At 41.9% G+C, this 22436-nt stretch overlaps 1 long non-coding RNA gene across 1 annotated transcript in view; it reads right to left on the bottom strand.

Annotated features, from left to right (window-relative positions):
- The window catches only part of LOC127043765 (uncharacterized), a 97951-nt gene extending 76481 nt beyond the window's left edge, over window positions 1-21470 (bottom strand). The window contains exon 1 of the long non-coding RNA XR_007772312.1: window positions 21247-21470. This is a non-coding gene — a long non-coding RNA (uncharacterized LOC127043765). The remainder of the gene's footprint in view (window positions 1-21246) is intronic.
- Window positions 21471-22436: the final 966 nt, after the last annotated feature.

The raw sequence follows: 22436 nt of genomic DNA, 5'->3' as shown, positions 1-22436 counted from the left end.
CTTTGGGAACTTTTGTAGATCAGTGCCTGGCAGTGCCCCTCAAGTTTGGTTTGGAGTCAAAGCTATAAAACATCTGCATCACATCTCAATTCCTTCCTTTCTGCAACTGGCTGCATGTGTAAGGACTTTTCTGTGATAGGAGTGATTTACAAGTGGTGTTAATATAAAATTCCCCTAATTTTTATCAATAAATTATATTACATTATAGTAATACATTATATTACAGATAATTAATTTGCATCAGGTAGTTTGGGTCATTACATATAATTTTTTTTTTCTGGACTCGGGGTCCCATGACCTTTGGTAATGGCTCATAAGTCCTTCAGCAATCCAGATACTAAAGGAGGCTTTCCATATGTTTTTCCTTTCGTATGCCCAGAGTTGGACATGCATTCCCTTTGTCTGATCTATTTGGAGGAAATCTATTTTCTGAATCACAGATTGGTAAATTGTCACATTTTGAGCTCAAACTGATAGGTACAGAGTCACTGTGCATTTCTTACAGAGAAAGTCTGACAAAGATCCGTCACTAGATCTGATGGAAGGGACAGAGCATATTGCCTTTGGCTTCAATACCGGACCAAGCAAGGATAACTATGGTGCCAAAGAATTCAGTGCTTGATAGATTAATATCCTTGCCTATAGTACCATGACTCTGCTCTTCTGTGGGCATCAAGGTCTTACCACCATTTGAGAATGTTTTCTCTGCAGAGTGAGACTTCCATTACTATTACTGGGGCCAAGGCTGCTTTTGGTTTCTTAGGACTCTGTCATTGTGGATTCTTACTGACATTTGTATTGAAGAAACCCCATACTCTTTGTAGGTGAAAGAAGCTTTGTTGATTCTGAGCAGCTTTGTTCTGCTGGAAAAGGCAATATAGGCACCCCACTTGACACTGAGATCAGTCTCAGCTCTGAGGAAGTGGGTGCTGTAGCACAAAGCTATTGGCACCATCACCTACCTCAAGAGGCTAAGGGTAAATAGCAGGGACAAGAGGAGGGACCACTGAAATACATTATGGTGGCTCTGTTGTTCAAAAAGTGGGCTGTCCACCCACAGGCCTCTTTAGGACAAGTAGCAATGCAAAGTGTCCTCAGTTCTGCTGAAAGGCAGGGATAGGAAGAGATTAAATCACAGATGTAGTCCTTTTAGAATGGAGCAAAGACTTCCTAATACTTTGTCACTGATTATCTTGATCCCTTCTTCTGCATACTCACAGTACCTGACCACCTTTCCCTCTTCTTTGGAATAATGCTGTAGAGTGCAGTGAAAGGAAATGATGCAGCTGGGCTCACATGTCCCTGTGTTAATTCCATCTCTGATCCATCAGTACTGCAAAGGAGAACTCATGCATTCTCAGTGGAAATGGAAACTTCTGGAAAGTTCCTGAAGCAAAGTGGTGACAGACGCATGTTCCACCTGTGTGACTAGGCTGAAGAAACGTTCTTGAAGAACCACTTTTACGATTATAAATAATAAGTTTTTACTTATTTTACGCCGCTGTTCTGGGATTTAATTAATGTTTGTCCCCTGTGTGTAGATCCTTGGATATAAAGCAATTTATAAGGATAAAGAGTTATTTGGGTGAACCCTTACAGAATTGGTTTTGTGGCATTTGCTTCACATGAAGCTTGTAACTCTGTATAATAAGATTTCTGCTCTGGCCACTATGAATATTATTATATTATGCAACAAAAGGATACATGGCACTTTGCAAACAAATAAAAATCAGGTCCATGCCATAAAATGCTTACTGTTAAGTTGGACAAAGCAAATCAAGGCATGACATGACAAAGTGTTGGGCTGGAATGGAAAGATTGATGTTTACCCCATTACAGTAAAAGATAATGAGATGTTTTTGCTACATAATGGTTTGTTCATTCCCTTTGCGTGTGTGTGTGTGTGTTTATATAATTTCATATATTATACTAGCCCGAGGGAGCAAAAAGAGGGCAGAAGAGGTGGAACTGAAGCTAAGGTTACAATGTCAGTCTCGGAGAGCCAGTTATTTACAACACATGATGTATATTTTTGGTTGCAATTCAGACTGGAGTGAGGAGACAAAACAAAGACTTACACATAGTGTAAATGCCAATGAGGGGGGGAAGTGTGCAAGATGGGGAGAGAGCATGAGAGGGATTGCTGTAGACTGTATCTGCACCAGCTGCAAATCAGTGCAGAATGTAGGAGGCATTAGAGGCAAGCCAGAGGAGGGGCCATAACTGTATGGACTCAGAATCCTCATATCACCCTACAAAGGGATGTGAAGGGGCCATGGCTGCTAGTCTCCATAAATTTGAGGAGAATCTTGCCTTTTACACTGCAGGTAGATCTGCTATCCCCAGACTTCAGGGCAGCACAGCTGTGTAAAGCCAGCATGCTAAGACTTCATGCAACACTCATGAATTTCACCTGTTACATGTGGCCAGGGATAGCTCCAGGCACTAGCACAGCTAGCGTGTGCCTGGAGCGGCAAGCCACAGGGGGCGACCTGCTGGTCGCTGAAAGGGCAGCAGTCAGGCAGCCTTTGGCAGCATTTCTGCAGGAGTTCCGCTGGTTCTGCGATTTCGGTGGTAATTCGGCGATGGGTACGCTGAAGACACAGAACTGGCGGACCTTCCACAAAATCGCCGCCGAATCTGCGTGATCAGCGGACCTCCCACAGAAACGCTGCTGAAAGTGCCTGAGTGCCGTGCTTGGGGCAGCGAAAAACTTAAAGCCACGCCTGCGTATGGCTGAATTTAGAGCTTGCCTTAGCTGGATGTTGTTTCTCATATATATATGTGTGTAACTTATTTACAATTTTCCTATCCTCCCTCATCCAGCAGAGAACAGATTTCTCCCATTCTTGTGGAAGTGCTTGCAAGGGATATCTCTAAATATGGTAAAAAATCATAGCAGCAAGAACATTTATCTCTTTTTCTTACCAAAGGGCAGACGTTTGTTGCTGCCTCATTTTCTTGGGATAGCACATGCTTGTGCACTGATCATCTATGGTATAAAATGTTTGAAGCATGAATAAAAACATGTTATGTTCAAAAGTAATAAACGAAAGGAAGAAATATGACATATACAATGGTCATCCTTAGATAAACATAACGTTAACTTCCATTTTTGAAGCCACTTAAATATCCCCTACATTTGCATTGGGAAGAACATTGCAAATACCAACTATCTACTTAAAAAAAGGAAACACTGGCAGGTTTTTAAGACAGTTCACTGAAGGCAGAACTGTGTCTTACATCTTTTAAACCCCTATTGAGTTTTCAGATGTTCTTTAATATGAGCCATAGACTTACTTATGCTATGATGTATGCAGGAAGCAAAGAATAAAATCTTAAAATTAGGGCTGTCGATTAATCTCAGTTAACTCACGTGATTAACTCAAAAAATTAATGGTGATTAATCACAGTTTTAATCATACCGTTAAACAATAAAATACCAATTGAAATTTATTAAATATTTTGGATGTTTTTTCTACATTGTCATATATACCGTATTCTTTATGTAATTGAAATCAAAGAGAATGGTGAACCACGGCCCTGGGAGCTGCAGGCGGCCGTGCCTGCAGATGGTCAATGTAAACAAACTGTCTCTTGGCCTGCCAGTGGATTACCCTGACAGGCCGCAGGTTGCCCATCTCTGATCTAGGCTGACCTCTTGTAAAACACAGGCTATAGAACTTCCTCCGAGAGCAGATCTTTTAGGAAAAAACACCCAATCTTCATTTAAAAATTACCAGTGATAGAAGGTCTACCATGATACCTGGAAAATTGCTTAGTGATTAATTACTCTCACCATTAAAAATGTATACCTTTATCTAGATTCAACTGCCAGCGACTGGATTGTATTATACCCTTTGCTGATAGATTGAAGATCCCACTATTAAATATTTGCTCCCCATGTAGATACTTATAGACTGTAATCAAGTCATCTGTTAAACTTATCTTTGTTAAGCCAAATAGACTGAGCTCTTTGGGTATATCTATACAACAAAGAAAAGCTCACTGCTGGCCTGTGTCAGCTCACTTGAGATCATGGGGCTAAGGCTTCAGGGCTGTTTCACTGCTGTGTATACTTCCAGACTTGGACTGGAGCTTGATATCTGGGGCCCTCCCACCTCACAAGGTCCTAGAGCCCTGTCTCCAGCCCAAGCCATGAAGTCTCCTTGCAGCTCGAGCCACACAAGCCCGAATCAGCTGGCATGGGCCAGCTGCGGGTTTTTCTTTGCTGTGTAGATATGCCCTTAGAATCTATCGCTATAAGGCACAGGTTCTCAAACTGTGGTCCACGGACTGCTCCATTCAGGTGGTCCGCGGATAGTTCCCTCTAAGGTGTGCACCTGGGCGGCTGCACATCAGAGAACGAAGGGCCACCCACCTAATCAGTGGAGCCACACAGGCCTGCCTCCACTAATTAGGTGCCTGGACCCTGAAGAAGATGCACGTGTAAGGTGAAGTGGTGGCCTTGGGAGAGGGAAGTGAGGTAAGAAGAAGGGGTTGGGAGAATTACGGATGTGCAGGGCTGCGGTGGCCAGGGAAAGAGGCAACTTTCCCCAGCTCCAGGGCTGCAGCTGCCGGGGAGAAACTCCTCTCCTTCCCAGCCCAGCTTGGTGGCTGCTGCAGCAGGAGAGACCCCCTCCTTCCCAGCCCCAACTCGGGGGCTGCTGCAGTTTGAGAGAGAGTGGGAGGACCCTCTCCTTCCCAGGCCCAGCTCGGGGAGAGAGAGGACATATCCATTGCATTAGAAAGGTAAGACTACTGATATTAAAATAGTATTTGTGTGCTTTTATTTGTAGAACAAAAAAAGTTCATTATTATTGGGGGATTTTATATAGCACTTTTATCCAAAGCACTTTACAATAGTTAGCTAGAAGTACAAACAACACTTCCTAACATCATGAAATGTACCACCGAGACCTTCAGCAATTTTCAACTGGTCTGCCAAAAAAAAAAAAAAAAAAGGTTGAGAACCACTGCTATAAGGCATGTTTCCTAGTCTTTTAATCATCCTTATTGCTCTTCTCTGAACCTAGGTTCTCTTCTGGTATCTGTGTGGAGATGAGAAATTAAATCCTAGCCACACTGGAGTGAATAGCTAAACTTCCCTTGGCTTAAATGGGGCCAGGATTTCTCCCAAGGCTTTCGTGTAGGCCTGTGATAGAAGTGCAGTACTGTTATGGAGAATGGAGACGGTGGAAAAGTAACTCTTCCATGAAATTAGAACTTTCATTTCCTCACTTTGTGTGGTTTAGAGACTACATCCATTGGCTTCTCCAAGGCCCCCAAAATCCTTCCTAATGAAGGGAGTAAGAAACCTGGAAAGGGAAAGCTCATGGAATTTCTTAGGCCCTCATGCAGGTTTTATTTCAGCAGTTTTATTTCCTTTTGAATAGCTCCCTGCTTTCCCTATAATGTAATTCTTAATGCTATCAGTTCTAAGAAGTCCAACTTGTCTCTTAGATTTAAGATTTTATTAATATGTTGGCTCCTGTTTTCATGATATTAATTTTGAATACATTTTTTTCATTTTATTGTATTTAAACCTTAAATCAATGAAATACATAAATGTTGTGTCATTTGAGATTGGAGAAGCTCTCCAATTTTATTATGCTCTTTGACAATATGATGTAATACGCAAGCTATTAGCACAATTATAGACATAAGATTTTGTTTTATCTTTGTTTTATGGTGTAGTATGTTTCTTTGTGTGTGTAGAGTCACTTTTAACAGAATTCAATATGATAATCTGGATTGACAAATTTCATTTTACAGTATTAAATTTAATTACATAAAAAGTAATTTGTCCCATTGGAACTATAAGGATAATATAAAGTACTTTTAACTTTGGTTCCTGCTATAACTCTTGATGAAAAATAAAAGTTAAGAGTTTAAGCAGACCGTTTCCCTCTGCCAAGAAATGCTGCAGCATGGAGGAGTTTTGTGAGCTATTTGTGACAGCAGAAAAAAGTGGCCACTCTTTAGAATTGCAGAACCTAAGTTTGTAGAAAAAAAGTCAATTACATTGACTATTTAAATAGTATATTGTGTTCTTAATTGTTCAGTTTGTTTAGAAGTATCCAGGTTAACATGGCTGCTGTTGTGAGAAAGGCTGATTTGTAAATATTTTCTCATTAAAAGTGCAAAGTTTAGTTGCTTTGCTTCATGTGATTCTATTTTTCACTATTAATAGGTAGGTGGATGATTTCTAGGTGTTCATGAAAATGTCTATGAAGCTCAAAAGGCTTTCATATTTTAGTACAAATGATTATAGTCTTGAAACCTACATAAAAAAAGGCAATATTTACAATTTGTGTTTCATTATTTTTTCCTGTTCAAATGTTTCTTTTTCATCCAGTCAGGGAGCAGAAAAAATACCATGTGACTTATGTGGTCAGCCTCGCAATATGAATAGCCAGTATTTGAAGCAAACAGTTCACAAAGCCATAGTCTAGAAAATGTGTCCAAACTTGTTGGCAAATACTTATGAATAACAAATACTTTTGAAAATAATCATTATAGTACACGAATTACTCACTAATAGAAAAATGGGCTACATTCTTTGCAAGAATAAATTCAGAGTAAATTTGTAAGAAATAGCCCAGTCAGCCTTAGCTGCAACACAGGCTAGTCCTGTCTGCATTATTATCTTTCTATCAAATGACACCATTCTCACTAGAAAGCAAAGATGGCTCCAGCTGAAAAAAGTTCATATCTAGATTCGGAGTAGGATGTCTCAATAGTTCTGTAGTGGTTGGAACCAGTGTTCTGATTTAGTCGATTCCACAGACAATGACCAGCCATGGTGTTGGGATCTGAATCCAAGCCCAATCTTCCTCAAAGTTTGGGATGTTCAGATTCAATATTCTGTTTAGGGCCCATCTCTGCCAGACATATACTAACATAGGTTCCCTGGTTAGTGAAGACAGGGCCATTGCAGTAAATTAAATCCTCAAAGATTACATAAAAATATGTAACAACCTAAAATTTTCACCCGATTTACTCATAGAAACAACTGTAATGATTGAATAACTATCTGACAGGCAGAGGAGAGCAACACTGAATATAGACTCTCTCTAAATATTCCTATTCATAAAAATCCTGTCCTTTTTCAATACTTGGATAATGGTTCCCAGCAAAAATATTATATATATATATATTGGGTTTCACCTACTTATGGGTGATACTTAGACCATAGTATCCAAATATTAAAAACTGGTAGGTCTTTGTTTAGAGGCAGCTAATAACTGCAATGCAGTGGAAAAGTTGTGGAGGCAGCTTTCACCAAATGGATTCATACTACACCTCATTCTGGATGGTGTTATTCATCCCTCAGCTTCATGAGCACCAAATGTATTCAGGCATTTAGAAAAAGAAACAGTTACAGAAGGACCATGACCCAGTGGAAGGGGAAAGATTGGTCATGGAAAACGAATGGCCCAAATCTGTGCATTCCCAATCAGACTCACAGAACTGAAGTTTGGCTACCTGGCCTCCTGGCAGCATGGCTCATTCATGTTTCCATGGTGTTATTTGCTTCCTCACCACAGCTGTGAATTGATACTGCCTTCCTAGGAAGCTAATGATGATACCAGCAGCATTACCGTCCACCATAATTTGTCACAGACTTTGGGCTCCCTTCCCAAAGAAGCTGGTTGACTCATGCAGCTATTCCTCAGCTACAGTTCCTCTCTAGTCACCACTTCCCACCAAGCTCCCACTCCCCCAAAGCACAGTGTTGTACAGGGGGGATTTCATCCAGGGCTAGGATAATTTGTTAAATTCTGCCTGAGTAAGGTTTGAGAGACACTTGGTCCTCGGTGAACATGTTCTCTACCCTAATTTGCCCGGTACATCTCTAACAAACATAACATGCATGTAAAATAATGAATTGCAGGACCTATGCTGCCATAGGTGTGAACTTCAGTACTTTGTTGCAACAAGATGCTTCACCCTACTAAGGCTGATTTGCACCACTCTGGTCCAAGGAGCATTAAACATGGTTAAAGTTCACCCTGAGGATTCCCCCATGCCAGATCTCCAGTGGTGCCAACTCAGATATTTCCTGGAAGGGAAGAAAATTCTGGTGCTTGCAGCTATCTCCATCAGGGACTTTGTTCCAGTCCCTGATCATCCCTCCAACTCCTGCAGGAAACCTGGGTCTCCATCAGCTAGGGAGTCTCCCCTCTGTCTTATCCATACAGTGCATGAGCTAGTGCCTCTAGGAGCCAAGTTCTCTATGGACACCCCTGCACTCCACCGTAAAGGAATAAAATGAATACACTCCTTGTGCACTAGTTTGCAAGCCAGTGTTCCCTCTAATTTTTCCCACATCATCTCCATATTGGTGCACATAACAAAAAACCATGTGGCGGGGGTGGGACCCAGGGGTTCAGAGTATGGGAAGGGGTTCAGGGCTAGGGCAGAGGTTTGGGGGTATGAGGGCTCTGGCTGGGGATGAGGGCTTTGGGAAGCAGGCTGTCCTGGGGCTATGGTGGAGAAAGAGGACTTCTCCCAGCCCTTTCTCCCTGCATCAGCACCTGGGCTTGGACAGATAGGTGCCTCCAGCCATAGGAGGTCCAGGTCAGGGCTGAGTTTGGGCCTGGGGAGGGGTGCCTCTCCCCGCCGTGGCAGGTCCAAGCCTGGGGGAGAGACATCTCTGCTCCATGCAGCTTAGAGAGAGTTTAGGGTGCAACACCTTTTGGCCTGGATGTCCCAGAATCTGAATGGAAGGGCAGTGAGGCCAAATTTGATTTGTGTTGAGAACACATGTACCAGGATGCAATGACACTCACTCAATTTGGCCCAAATGTCAGTGGCGATGTGACCACGTGACTGGAGGGTTCTACAAACTGCTCCAGCAGCAGTCATACTGCTGTAATATGGGACCACTGCTCTGTAGCCTATGGAACTTTGAGCAAGGGCAAAAACCCTTGAGGGGGCTAAAGGGAGTGTTTTCCTTTCAACTTGTGCCACTGCAGGTGTTACCACATCACACCTTTTATCCCCTGGTACAGGGAAAAAAGAGCATGGCTAAAGAGTCCTTATGCCCCAGAAAACCTGAGCTTCTGGATTGACCCTTTGCTCTACAAACATTATATTTGGAAAGTAGCATGGAGCCTAGCAGCCCCAGGTTAAGATGAGAACAAAGGTTACTTAAGGTCACCCTTTAGCACTTCCCTCTGGAGATCCACAGGCTGTACCAGGATCTGGCCATCTGGGTGGCCTTTGCTTTTTAGTAAAGAACGTGTTCAGGCATTGACAAGACCGCAGGGAGCTAATGTTGATGACTGAGTCTAGGTATCTAAGGGATGTGTAACTGGTGGTTTATAATTCTGTACATCATCCTTTGATAGACGATTCTACTCCTCTGTCATAAAATGTGCTGGTTATGCTATGTAGAGCAATCCTCATCCTTGGGTTTTACTGAATTGTCATATATGGTCACATGTGCTTTATCCTGAGAAATGAATAACTTTTTATAGTAGCTATGTCATCTTCCAATCAAGCGATCAAAATAATTCCTAAAATGAAAATATTATTCATCAGGGGAAAAATAATCATGGAGCATCAAATTAGGCCATATAAATTAACACTTGTTGAGCAGACTGGATTATTGATAGCAAAATGAGCTAATGACTGCTGATATTTATCTTTATTGAATTTGATACATGAAGATTAATTAAGGAGACATTTGTTTGCTCTGGATGTAAACATTGATTTTATGGATTGATCTAGCTATCCATATCATGGGCATATTTTCATGGTATCTAAGTAACTGAACTATCAAAGAAACTCATTTGGCATTGACTAATAAACTTAAAATGATTACTTATGCATTTTACTATCATTTTTTTTAAATACAGTAATGTCAGCCCAATACTTTTTACTTAATGCCTCTAATATACCATGATCTCTTTGTCATGTATCTATACTGTAAGAGCAAGCCTAAAGGCAGGTGTTGATTGCTACATATTCTGAAATTTTTGTAGTCATGCACTAATTATTAAAAATGGGCTCAACCACAAAATGCAGAACTAGACATCAATTGTGAAATTCCCAAAAGTGGAGGCTTTTTGCATCTGAGAATTTGGTTCAGATGCCATTTGAGAAATTTGTCTCTATATCCAGGTTCTGATCTTGAATCTGATCTCCAAAGTTCAGTGCTATTGAGATCTGGCTTGGGCTGTGATGGGTCACTCTCTATTCACTATAATGTTTCACTCTTGCTGAGTGTTAGCCAGTTTCAAGGCCATTCAGAGCAGTTTCCTGTTGGATCAGAAATCAGTGACTCAGAGTCCAGGTATTTTCTTACTGTGATTGGGTTTATTTATAAAATGGACACAAATCCTGTTCCTGGAACAGAGAAGGCACAGACTTCACAAGGTAAGCTTCCTTTTCCAGCAATCTCAGCTGAGGAACCACATCTCTGTCACCAACAAGCAGCTGTCTTGGTCCCTGTCTCTCTAGGGATCTCTTGGAATCTAATTGCTTAACACACAGTTTAGTTTTTCTGCCTCAGCCCCTGGCTTTTGCACCTGGGAAACCTACTGACTCCAAAGTTCCTCCACTAGGATCATGTAGCCTTGAAATGCGGATAGACCACTAACTGTCCTTTTGTGAACTGTTCTGCTACCCAAAGGGACCTCTGGAAAGGTTTATCTGCCCATCCAGAGTGTACTTTAATGCACATAGACCCATTAGACTCAGATACACAAAGGTAACTAGACACCTAAACCCCAGACTTAGGCACCTAATTCCCAGTTTTAGGCAGCACTGTGTTCACAAAACTTCTGCTCCTTTGCCACTGAAGCTTGTAAGTGTCTAGACTCACTTGGTGCCTAAATTTTCAGAGTAAAAGTTCCTAGGCATCTAAGTTTCTGCCTTTGGGAATGTGCACTGCTGCCTCACTTGAAACATCATCTCCTGCCTAGGCCTAAGTGCAATCCATGAACCAGGGAAAGATAGGTGACCCTTCACCTAACTCACCTGTGGGGCCCAATCTGGTAGGAGTGCTCTGAGTCCACCTACTACTTGGTTCCATTCAAAAGCTGGGAACAGTAGGCAGGGGTGACCACCTTGTAACTTCTAGCCCAGTGGCTAGAGCCCTCACTCTGGGATGGGGAAGACCTAGGTTCAATTCCTCCCTTTGCCTGTGGGGAAGAAAATATTTGAAGAGAGGTTGTCCCATCTTTCAGGAGAGTGTTCTAACCAGCGAGCTTGGGATATTCTGATGTGGGGCTACCTCAATCCTTCCTGTTGAAACTGTTCCACTTTGTAAAAATAGTTACTGGAGGAGGGGAGCTGACTGCTGGATCTTTCACCTTTCAGATTGTTGCCCTAACCACCATGCTACAGAGTCATCCTTGCTTGCTGTGATCCAGCCAGTGACTCTTAAATATTTGTACACAGTGGAACAGCTTTGACAGAAGAGCCTGAGGAAATTTCACATCAGAATGTCCCCTAGATCAGCAGTTAGAGCATTCTCCTGAGAGGTGTGGGAGTCCTCTGTTCAAATCCTTTCTTCCCCATGACAAGCAGAAAGGAGACTTGAACCTGGGTCTCCCACATCCTAGGCAAGTGCTCTAACCATTGGACTAAAATTTGTAAGGTAAGCATCAGCAATACAACCTCCTCCAGCCATTTTGAGTAGTGAGGTTTGGCACCTAGCTCATTCTCCTAAAAAATGATTTAGAAGCCTAAGCCACCTTACTCTAGAAGATGTGTTCCTGGTTGTGGATTGCTAGCAGAACTAGGCACCTGCCTGAAGCCCATACTTAGGTGCCCATGTCCATAAGATGGGTGGAGCTTAAGACCTCTATGCCTTGGCATCCTCATAGGATAGCTTAGGCTAGGATCTACCAAGACTGCTGGCTTTTGTGGCTCCTGTTCTTGGGTGTCTCTCTCTCCCCAGTCATTGTATAGGCAGACTAGAAGCCAAACTCAGGTTTGTGGATGGCAGTGTTGTTCCTGTGATTTTTCTAAGTGCCTAAAAGTTAGATATTGCAATGCTCAGCATCATAACACCTAAGTCCCTTTGTGGATCTGGGCCACAGTGACTGTTTGGGTGCAGTTACTGCCTAGTTACTTTTACTTTTTCTCTGCAGAATTTCATCCGTAGTGGCTGTACATCAAATGGCTCACACAAAGCATATTAGCACCTGTTGCCATAAAAATAACATTTCAATACCAGATAATGTGTATTATGTGTATTACAAAAATGTGTATTATGAGCAAGAATAGCTGCATTTGTGTCAGAATTTTATCATTACAAGGTACATAGCAAAGAAGGGTTTGAACCATGTTCCAGGTATTGAAAATCTTCATTGCATATGGAGACAGCTACCTTTAAAATCGATGTGTGGTCCAAATTTGTATATTTTTCTATTGGGTCTACTTCCAGCATAAGGAGCAAATGCAAACTAATAAGAACATATGGTTGAAATGGTAATAGGATTAAAGGATTAGCTAGTTGTGAAGAATTTCATACACATTATCGTCGATATTTTTAATTACTTTTAAGTGGAATATGTTTGACTAGTGATGAGGCCAACGTTTTATAAGCTGAAAAAATGGCAATGGGAATGTGCACTGTTCCTCTTGCACTGCATCACAGAATGCTTAACAGTGGGAAATGCATATAATCATTACTAATTATATTGCCAACCTGAACAAATGAGTTTGTAGATGTAATTTGTAAACGATAACAACACACTCACCTGGAGGAATATTCTTCAAGTGGGAATCTGAAAGTTCTCTCTCCAATGTGATAAACTTATTAAATATCTAAGAAATTGCTTAGCAATGGCTTGATTGCCAACATATAGCAACTGCTGCAAACCTGCGGAGCTGTGTTGGAAATTTTCACATTCACATTGAAATGAGTTGAGAGAAAATATTTGTAAAATTTTCATCCAAAGATTGCATGGTGAGATTTCCAAGAGTTTGTTACTACACTGTTTAACTTAATGACTGCCATCCAATGTGATCTCTCTCTTGAATTTAAATAGAAGATCTTAATAAAAGATGAAAAATGGTGTACAAATCACTGTCTGTTTGAGGTAGAGGATAAAACTATTCTTGACTCCATATGCCTATATATCTATAGATAGATATCGATAGCTAGATATAGATAGCTCACTGTGAACCACGATTAATTTTAGGCTGCTGTGGTGATCTGCTTTTACTTGTGCAGATTAGAAGATAGTCAAAAGTTTTTGAACCATGATCTAGGGAATTTTTCTTCTGAAGTTTGTGCTGTTACTTAACTGCTATAAAGATAGCTGCTAATAAAAACCTTTTGGGCAAATAAAAATACCTGCAGCTATTTATTGTGAGCTAGATTGTACTCAGACTCTGAATTCATGCAAGGGCATAAGAACCCCTTTTCATCTATATATATGGGATAGTCAGAGCTTGGATCCAGGTGTGCAGGAGGACAAGGCAGTAAGCTCGCCTCTACTCCCTTGCCCAAGTAATTGCATGGGGAATGAACAAAATCAGAATGGTGGATGATGATAGTTTATCACTGGTAATTGGACTTTACTTATGTGCTTGAACTTTAGTGCTTTGCTGGATCAAGGGCAGAGTGTTCAGCATGTCATAAAATCAAGCCCAGAGAGTTGATTTCCTATCTCATAGTCTCTGTTTAAAGCACTGTACTAGACCATGCTTCTTCTATCCTGGTAACTCAGGCTGGGATAGCTCTACTGTCTCACTAAGTATAGTCCCCTGCCAAAGCAGGATAGAATCCCTAAAAGGAAGGCAAGGGATTAAGATTATACTAATGCCACTTTTTCAAAAAACTCAAGAAGCAGCAAGAGCCCAATATGTTTTGCCTCTTTCTCTTTTCACAAACTATTTTATAGTGTCAGTGAAGTCAACTGTAAAAACTCTGCATCGATAGTGTATGCACAAATATTTTAAGCAAATAACATTGTGGATGTAAACATAGATATACATTTCAGAATCATATAGAATTTCTCTTATCTGATACTGTACATTAGAGTTTTTCATTTTCTGTAATGGAAGCCTGACAGGACTGTGTTTAATGCAAGGATCTCAACAAAAGAATAATCATCTGCTGGTACATAGACTTAGTCTTTAACTGTGTGTGTCTCAAAACTGAATCAGGATGGGCTGGTTGCTCCACAAAATTAACTCAATGGCCCAAAGTGGCCTTAAAGCACCCAGAGATGGTCAGCAGAGAAATTCCCCTGTGCAGGGAATCTCTCCACTGGTTAAGGCAGCAGAGCCCGTAGTGTAAAAGAATGAGTTGGCATGTTGAGGCTGGGGTGTGAGCAAAATGTTTAGCTCTGAATTGAGTTGAGACCTGGTGGCTCTGAATCATGGAGCTGCAACTAGCTCCCTGCTGTAACTATTTTCCTTTGCACTTGAACAAAGTGGATGATTGGGGTTGGGATCTCCAATTAACCTTCTATAGTTCCTACGATTCTTATTGACCATCATTCTGTTTCTGTCCAAGTCTGCTTGATTTTTCTGTCTTCTGTGCTACCCTTAACTTACTGAGATGAAGGTGTCAGATGGAAAATGAAGCACTTAATAAAATTCCTTCCTATTTTTCTCTTTTTCTCTGCTACCAGCTCACTCTGTGGCTTTGGTCTGCCCATTTGTAAGAAGAGTTTAGTAATAATGGGCTTCACCCACTCTTAGTAAAGTTTTATTATCTCCCATAATGAGAGACAGAGCTGGAACATTACAGAGTGTTCCAGATGGTATTACTGAAACCTGGTGGGATGAGTCACATGACTGAAATGGTAAAATCAATTATAATCTCGTTAAGAAAGATTAAGTGGGCAAAAGGGGAGAAGGAGTGGCACTCTATGTCAGAAACGGCATTACTTGTTTCTGAGTACCTGAAAACTCATAAGGAAATTATCTTGAATGTTTATGGATCAACTGCCTAACAGATAAAGTACAAGATGAGGTAATACTTGATCTCTGCTACAGACACCAAATCACATGGTGAGTGACTATTTATGTACCTCTATAATGAGTGGAATAAAAAAAGCTGTGTGGTCACTGAGGGTTTCAGTTTGAGTGACATATGGTGGAGATCTCATGCTACCAGTATTAAAATAGCGTCAGAATTTCTAAATATCATAGATGACAATTTCCTAACTGAGAAAGCGTTGTGTCAACATAGCGGAAATTTATATTAGACCTCAACTTGACAGATAAAGAAAAATTGATCACAAAACTACAAATTAATGTTAACTTAGGTACAAGTGAACATGACATGATTTGCAATCTGAGTAAAGTCCAGACCAATATTATATACACATGGCCATTTAAAAGGACCAATTTCACAAAGCTGAAAACAGTTTTGAGCCAAAACACCTGGGAGGAAGAATTTAATCAGAAAAATAATAATAATTGGGAATTTTTCAAGAAAACTTTACTAGAATCCCCAAAAGTCACAATCAAGGAAGGACATATTGGTTAAAAAATTGGCCAGATTTAGCAGGAAAGTGAAGACCACTATAAAAAATAATCAGCCGCCAGTTGTGTCATCAGCCTCAGCAGAGAAGCCAAGGAATTAAGGATTTCTAGTTTAGGTATTCACCTACCACCCATAAACATAGTACTTCAGTGCTAGTATAGGAATAAACTATTTTGTCACACTAAGAGGTGATTTTTCATTGTCAGGATAGAGGCACTTTAGCAGGACTGTTTGTGGATATATTTATTTCATGCATAATTAGAAAGGGGAAGTTGATAATAATTAATATAAATCAGAAACTAGGAATTGTAGAAAATTGATAAGGGAAGCAAAGGGATCAAGGAGAAATGTATGGCCAGCAGTGATAAGGACAATAAAAGCTGATTTTGTAAAGTATTTGAGGAACAACAATCATTCTAACAAGATGGAAATTATCACTAATAACGCAGAAAAAGCAGATGTCTTCAATAAATATTTTTGTTCTGTATTTAGTAAAAAAAAGTATATCATATCATATGATAACACTTTGTATCTCAGGAGGACATTAAACAGCAGTTAATAAAGTTAGACATGTTTAAGCCAGCTAGTCTAGATAACTTGTATCCAAGAGTTTTAAAACAGGTGACTGATGAGATTGCTGGGCCATTAATATTGATTTTTCAATAAGATTTGGAATGCTGGGGAACTTCCAGAATACTGGAAGAAAGCTAATGTTGTGCAAATATTTAAAAAGGGTAAACAGGATGACCCAGGAAATTATAGGTTTGTCAATCTGATGTCAATCCTGGGCAAGATAATGGAGTGGTTGATATAGGACTCAATTAATAAAGAATTAAAGAAGGATAATATAAGTAATGTAAATCAGCATGAGATTATAGAAAACAGATCCTGTCAAATGAACCTTTTTAAATACAATTATTACCTTTATCAACCAAACCTGCAATGTTGAGGTAATATACACAAATAGAACTAAGGCATTTGACTTGATATTGTGCGGCATTTTGGTTAAGAAACTAGACCCATATAAAAATGAAGTACACATTAAATGGATTAAAAGATGGCTAACTGTTTAAATATAATTGTAAATGGGAGATCTTCGAGTGGGTGCATTTTTAGTGGTGTCTCTATGTTGTTTAAAATTTTTATCACTGCCCTAGAAGAAAACATAAAATCAACACTGATAAAATTTGCAGATGACACAAAAATTGGCCAAATGGTAAATAATGAAGAGGACAGGTCACTAATGCAGGACATTCGGGAATATTTGGTAAAATAGACACAAGTAAACAATATGTTCTTTTTAATACAGTTAAATGTAATTGTATACATCTAGGAACAAAGAATGTTGCCCATACTTACAAGGATAGGAGACTCTATCCTGTGAAGCAATGACTCTGAAAAAGACTGGTGGTCACGGTGGGTAATCTTCTGAACATAAACTCCCAATCTGATGCTGTGGAAAAAAAGCTAATATGATCATGGGGATGCTCTCAGGGTTCCTTCCCCACTCTGAACTCTGGGGTACAGATGTGAGGACCTGCATGAAAGACCCCCCTAAGATTATTTTTACCAGCTTAGGTTAAAACTTCCCAGAGGCACAAATTCCTTCCTTGCCTTAGTATCGCTGCCACCACCAAGGCATTTAACCAAACATTCAGGGATGGCCACTTGGAGCCCTATCTTCCCCAAATATCCCCCCAAACCCCTACACCCCCTTTCCTGGGGAGGCTTGACAATAATATACTCACCAATTGGTACAGGTGAACACAGATCCAAACCCTTGGATCTTAAGAACAATGAAAAATCAATCGGGTTCTTAAAAGAAGAATTTTAATTAGAGAAAAAGTAAAAAAATCACCTCTGTAAAATCAGGATGGTAAGTATGTTACAGAATAACAAAAGACTCAAGAACACAGAGGATTTCCCCTCTAGGCAAAACTTTAAAGTTGCAAAAACAGGGATAAACCTCCCTCTTAGCACAGGGAAAATTCACAAGCTAAAACAAAAGGTAATCTAACACATTTCTTTTCTGCTATTACTTATTATTTCTGTAAGACTACATGCTTAGTTCAGATATAGCTAGGGAGATGTATTTTCCCCTGCCCTGTTTCCTGGCTGACTCCAAGAGACACAGACAAAAAACCTTCCCCCCACAGATTTGAAAGTATCTTCTCCCCTTATTAGTTCTTTTGGTCAGGTGCCCCCGGGTTATCTGAGCTTCTTAACCCTTTATAGGGTAAAGAGGGATTTTATGCTACCCTTAGCTGTATGTTTATAACAGATGCATAAACAGAGGAATCTCGAGTAAGAGTAGAGAGTAATTTTTACTTCTGTATTTGTGCACTGATGTGGCCACTGCTGGAATACTGCGTCCAGTTCTGGTGCCAACAGTTCAAGAATGATGTTGATAAATAGAAGAGGGTTCAGAAAAGAGTCACAAGATTTATTAGAGGATTAGAAAAAAATTTTACAATGGTAGACACAAAGAGCTCAATCTATTTAGCATAACAGAGACAAGGTAAAAGGGTGGCTTGATCACAGTCTATAAGTATCCTCATGGGGAACACATTTAAGAACGGGCTCATCAATCTAGCAGAAAAAGGTATAACACGATACAATGGCTGGAAGCTGAAGCTAGACAAATTCAGACTGGAAATAAGGCTTTTAAGAACAGGCTAGACAAACACCTGTCAGGGTGCTAGCTAATACTTAGTCCTGACTCAATGCAGGTGACTGGACTAGATGACCTCTTGAGGTCTCTTCTACTGCTACATTTCTATGATTCCATGTTGGAATAACCATGTATATACTGCATCTTTGTTCAGTAGTCACCTCAGGGGGCTGTTGTGTGTTTGAGAGGCTTGGAAGATAGTTTAGAAATCCTGACAGTCTCTGACCTGATTTAATAGCTTTAGGTGTTGGAATCTGCTGAGCTGATTTTACCTTTTGGCAGTCAGGTTGTAGTCATTGGTAATGCCAGAGAAACGCTATTTTGAAGTCCCCAGACCCCATTTTGCATCCATGGCTTCCATTTTAAATAAGCAAGAGTCATTCCACCATTAAATAGAAGCTGCAGGTCAGAGTGCTAACTATAGAATTGGTGGGGAAACCAATTTGGCAGGGATCCAGCAGATCATAACACTGTTAGGTAAATAAAGGTTGCAAGTCTAAAAAATATAATTGGCAGTTAGAAGTGAGGCTAAAATAGAACTGAGAGCTAGCAGAGAAGGTAAACAAGTAGGATGACCATCTAGTCTGACCTCCTACACAATGAGGCCACAGAATCTCACCCACCAGGGCCGGCTTTAGGAAGGCAGGGCCCAATTCGAACAGTTTCGAAGGGGCCCCAGCAGGGATGACCCCCCAAAAAAAAAAGCACTTAAAAAAACCCACCTTTCATTTCTTTCATGTATTATTTACTTTCCATGACTATATACACATAACAAAATTATATATTACATATATTACATCATATATTATAAATATCAAGTTCATTAAGAGGAACTTTATTGTACACCTCACCTATATGTTTTTAAAACTTTATCTTCCTCGCTTTTTGTTTGACAAAATCTGTCAGTATATTGCCTAACTCTAAGCTCTTCATTACATCGCATTCAATTGACATGATTGCCAAATTGTTTAATCGGTCTTCCTGCATTTCAGCTGTGGGCCAAAGAGGAAGGTTTGGGGGGTGGGGGAGAAATGGCACACATAAGCAAAAGAAATATTCCATTCTATGCATCCGAAGAAGTGGGCTGTAGCCCATGAAAGCTTATGTTGAAATAAATTTGTTAGTCTCTAAGGTGCCACAAGTACTCCTGTTCTTTTTGCAGATACAGACTAACATGGCCGCTACTCTGAAACCTGGCACAAATAGGGTGACCAGATCACAGCAGTAAAATAGGACCCACCCCCTCCCCGCTCGGCCCCACCATCACACCCTCTTCACCCCCTAGTCCCCCACTGACTTGCTGCGTCCTTCCTAGTCAGTCCCCCACCCACCACTCGCTTCCTTTCACTTTCTCCCTCCCCTGCCAGAAACCCCTATGCCTGCCCCTAGAACCCCTGCTGGCTCACTGCTCACCTCTTTGTCTACCTGCCGCTTGCCCACCCGCTCGCCCTCGACTTGCCGCTGCACGCCCCCACCCCCAAGTATATAGCCTCATTCAAAGACCCAGGGGTCACTATGTTACTGCACACAGCAATCAATCAATGCAGTTGTAGATAAATCTCTGCATTATGCATTTTTGTATAACTTTTACATGACTTTGTATTGAACCTTGGTAATATGTTATAGTGGGCCCCAAGGTAGTATAATTAAGGTAAAAGAAAAATGTCTTTTTGCTAGAAGTAGAAAGAGATCTTTCCTCCACTTTGTAATCAATTGCCCTATTGAATGAATGAGGTGTGAATGAGGAAGATGTGGAAGGCAGGCACCTCCAGACAGCTGCAACCCTTGGAGAGGGGCTGGGAGCCAGACCAAGGAGCTTTGCCCAGGGCTGAGTGGGACGGAGTTTGGGTGCTGGGTTCAGTCTCTGGGCTGGGGCACGGGGTGAGGTGCAGGAAGGGTGGAAGGGTGCAGGCTCTGGGAGGGAGTGTGGAGGGGTGGGTGCCGTGCAGGCTTTGGGACAGTTTGGGGGCTGGAGAAGGGTGCTGGGGGGGAAGGGACTGCCATGTGGCTTCCTTCCTCCCCTGATGCCCCTTACCATAGCCTCAGTGGGGGATGGAGCTGCCCCTTCCCCAGTATTTGCAGGAGTGGTGGTTGGGGGGAAACCCAGTCAAACTCTGGTTTTACTCTTTCACTGATGGGCCACTTAAACCCCTTACAAACTCCTTCCCGCCTCTCTCATTCTCCTTTTCTACTGGGCTTGTTTGATCTTTTCGGTGGAGCCAGATGAAAACCACAAACCCCAGTGAGAACAGCAGGCTGGAAGACTAGACTGAACCCACCACCCAGCCTAGTCCATCCCAGAGCCCAGGACTGAGGGCAATGTCCCCTCACCCCCAGACCACCTGCTTCCACTCCTGGCCTCTCTCAGCACTGCCAGTGATTCTATGTGGCTGCATCAGGTGGGATTTCAAGCAGACCCCTCAATCCCCCGCTAAATTCACCTCTGTTTTGCGACCACTCTGCACCAAGAGCACCTTCCTTCCCTGCCCTAGAGCTGCTGGATGGCTAGAAAGCTGAGCTGGGCATTTGATTGATCTAGAATATTATCATGTCCCCCCCCAAAAAACTTAATATCCACACAGCTTTGGGGAGGCTATTCGCCCCCCCCCCCAGCCGGTCTATTTTATTGTTGCAGGGCAAATGAAGGAGCCATAGTTTAATGGAAATATTCAGCCCCTAGAGTGGTCTTGCAGCAGGGAAAACAGAGTTGATGGGAAGGGAACTGGTTTGGATAGGAGCCCCAGTCCCCTTCCTTTGCAAAATAATTTGGAAAGGGAATCAGATCACGCTGTGCCTCAGTTTCCCCTTCTGCAGGGAGATGGGGGGGAGATAAAAGTCTCAGCCTGCCGTGCCATGTTGCAGACCTTTCGCATTCTCCCCTCTTGATGTATTTGATTTCCTCCTCCAAACCTCCCTCTCTCTCTCACCTGGAGTTCACAGCACTAAGTACTGGCTGCGGGCTTTTTTCCGGGGTTACATGACATGATCCCAACTTTAGTTCTGAAACAGACACAGGCAGGCACAAACTCACCCTCAAACAGCAACACCCCGAAAACCACAACACCAACCCAATATTACAAACCTACGGGGAATGACAGGGTCAGACACTCACCGTTGGAAGCCCCAGCAGCTGTTCAGGTGAGTGAGGTCCACTGCAGAGATTCCTGTGTCTCCCACCAGACCAGAAGCTCCCTCGGCGTCTCCTCTAGGCGACTGCTGGGGAGAGGGGAGGGGAGGGGAGGGGACGGGAGGAAGGCTGCAAGCACGTGTGCCTTCTCCTCCCTCCCCTCTCCCCCCTCCTGACCTGCAACACCCAGCGGCTGTCTCTGCCTCAGCCTTCTGTTGGCCAGCGTCTCTCGTTGCCTAGCAGCAACAGCTGCTGCTTCCGGGAGAGGCAGAACTTTGCTTCCGGGAGACAGCCAGCCAGCGCGGGGCCCCCTTCAGGGGCGGGGCCCGATTCGGGGGAATCGGGCAAATTGGCCTAAAGCCGGCCTTGTCACCCACCCACTCCTGAATCAAACCTGTGTCTGAGCCATTGAAGTCTTCATATCATGGTTTAAGGACTTCAAGGTGCAAAGAATCTTCCAGCAAGTGACCCGTGCTCCATGCTGCAGAGGAAGGCAAAAAAAAAAAAGAAATACCCAGGGCTTCTGCCAATCTGCCCTGGAGGAAAATTCCTTCCCAACCCCAAATATGGCGATCAGCTAAATCCTGAGCATGTGGGCAAGACTCACAGCCAGACACCCAGGAAAGAATTCTCTGTAGTAACTCAGATCCCACCCCATCTAACATCCCATCACAAGCTATAGAGCATATTGACCGCTAGTAGTCAAAGACGAATTAATTGCCAAAATTAGGCTATCCCATTATACCATCCCTTCCATAAACTTTTTAAACCCCTCAAGCTTAGTACTTTGCCCCCGCTCCTCCCCTTGGAAGGCTATTCCAGAACTTCACTCCTCTGATGGTTAGAAACCTTTGTCTAATTTGAAGTCTAGAAGTTTTAATACTAAGATGGGTGAACTAAAATGCATGACATTAAATGAGGCTATTGATACAATAAGTATCATGGAAACTTGATGGGATGAGGATATGGGATGCAGTATTACCTGGTTCAAAATATATAGAAATGACAGAGTAGGTTGCGCTGGTGGGGGAGTAGTGAAAGAAAGCTTAGAGTCAAATATAGTAAAAATCTTAAATGACTCAAACTGTACCATAGAATCTGCATGCATAGAAATTCCATGTCATTAAATTTAATATCCTTGTAGGGGGGAAAAGACATTGAAACCCACCAAAGTA

Source organism: Gopherus flavomarginatus, chromosome 2 (genome assembly GCF_025201925.1).
Source record: "Gopherus flavomarginatus isolate rGopFla2 chromosome 2, rGopFla2.mat.asm, whole genome shotgun sequence".
NCBI classification, from domain to species: Eukaryota; Metazoa; Chordata; order Testudines; family Testudinidae; genus Gopherus; species Gopherus flavomarginatus.
Note: the sequence above shows the minus strand (reverse complement) of the source record. Positions and strands in the feature narration are given on the sequence as shown.